The sequence below is a fragment of the Sapajus apella genome, unplaced genomic scaffold (assembly GCF_009761245.1).
Source record: "Sapajus apella isolate SASKATOON/1434 unplaced genomic scaffold, GSC_monkey_1.0 scaffold462, whole genome shotgun sequence".
In the NCBI taxonomy this organism is placed as follows: Eukaryota; Metazoa; Chordata; class Mammalia; order Primates; family Cebidae; genus Sapajus; species Sapajus apella.
Genome location: NW_022437398.1, coordinates 17,415 through 19,674, shown reverse-complemented (window position 1 = coordinate 19,674; position 2,260 = coordinate 17,415).

The following is a 2,260-nucleotide window of genomic DNA, read 5'->3' as shown; positions in this document are numbered from 1 at the left end:
AAAAAAAAAAAAAAAAAAAAAAAAAAAAAAAAAAAAAAGTGGAATGACATCAGCAAGATGGCAGACTAGGAAGCTTCAGGCCTTCCCCCTCTCACAAACAATCTAATTTAACAGCAGTATATAAACCAGAGTACCTGTGTTAAACTCTAGAGGACAATTGAGAAGAGAGACAACCCAGGTCAATGTAAAATCAAGAAAGGATTCCAGCAAAAGGGGTGGGGAAAATCATGGTGTTTTCAATGCCCATTTGTGACTTTTTCCCTACACAGCACAACACAGTACAACTAGGAAGAAACCGATGATAATGAGTTCCACCCTCAAGCTGGAAACAAAAGAATGGACCATGTGTCCATTATTCTGTCATGTCTAGGGGCTGCCTGAGAGACTAGTTTTTCTCTCAACTGACTTGGGGCACTTATTGGATAGGAGACATAATTTGGAAGCTGCTAAAAACAGAGGTGAGCACCACTGCATGTTAGAATAGCAATTCTGCAGGCAGGCAGACACCAGGGGAAGCAAAACATTAGAAAAGATTTGAAAGTTCCTAGAACATCTAACTAGGCTGATCAATGATTGTCTTCCCTTGCACAAAGCCAGGACACTGAGAGAGTTGGTGGCTTTTTTAAATGCCAAATTCCTGTCAAATATTATGAGGCATACAAAGAAACAGGAAAACATAGCACAAAAAAAGGAACAAAATACAACTTCAAAAACCAACCCTAGGAAAACACAGATCTGTGCACTGTCTGACAAATAAGTTTAAGTGACTGCCATAAAGATGTTCAGTGAGCTAAAAGAGGACACAGACAAGTAAACTAAATCAGGAAAATGAGGCATGATGAAAATAAGAATGTCAACAAACAGGTAGAAACTATAGAAAAGAACCAAAATGCAACTTTGGTGCTGCTATAGGTAATAACTGAACTGAAAACTTGACTAGAAGAGTTCAGCAGGAGACTTAAGGCAGAAACAGAATCTGCAAACTTGAAGACAAGTTATTTGAAATTATCATGTCAAAGGAGCAAGAAGAAAAGAAAATGAAGAAAAGTGAAAAAAACATTGGGGACATCTGAGACACTATCAAGCACACTGATGTATGCCTTATGTGTATCTCACATAGAGAGGAGAGAAAGAAGCAGAGTGATTCTTTGAAGAAATAATGCCATAAAACTTCCCAAATCTGAGGAAAGCAATTGACGTACAAATTCAATCATCTAAAAATATCTCTAAGATAAATCGAAAGAGAGCCACAATGAGACATTATAATAAAACTACCTAAAGTAAGAGACAAGGAGAGAATCTTGAAAACTGCAGAAGAAAAATGACTTACCTCATACAAGGGAGCTTTTATAAAATTATCAGCAGGTTTCTTTACAGAAACCTTGCAAGTCAGAAGGGAATGAGATAATATATTCAAAATGCTGAAAGAGAGAGGAGGCAGAACAGCGTGGCAGAATAGAAGGTTGCTGTTTCTAGAAAGCAGCAATGAACTATATGAAAGGGAAATTAAGTAAGCAACTTCATTTACAGTAGCATGTGATGTAATTAAATACTCAGGAATAAATCTAACCAAGAAAGTGAAATTTAAAACTTTTGTGCTTCAAAGGACATAAGTGAAAACTCAACCCAGAGAATGGGAGACGATTTTTCAAATCAAATATTTAGCAAGGGACTTCAATCTAGAATGAATAAGGAGTGTTTCAACTCAAAAATAAAAAGACAAGTCAATATAAAAATGGTCAAAACATCTGGATAAATATTTATCCAAGGAAAATATAAAAATTACAAGTAAGCACATGAAAAGATGCTCAACATCATGAGCTATCAGGGAAATGCAAATCAAACCCCCCAAACATTACCATACCCATTAGGATGAAAATAATTGAAAGACAGATAATAAGATGTGTCGGTAAGAATATGGCAGTATGAGAATCCTCATACACTGCTGGTGGGAATGTAAAATTGTGCAGTTGTTTTGGAAAGCAGTCTGGCAGTTCTTCAAACAAATGACCTTATGTTCTAGCAATTTCACTCCTAGGCATATATCCAAGAGAACTGAAAACACATGTCCACACAAATGTTGTACACACATGTTCATAGCAGGATTATTAATAATAGACAATACATAACAACAACCCAAGTTTGCATTAACTGGTGAATAGATAAATAATATGTGATACATTCATACAATGGAATAATTTTCAGCAATAAGAAGCAATGAAGTACTAGTAAATGCTACATCAGGGAAGAACCTTATGCT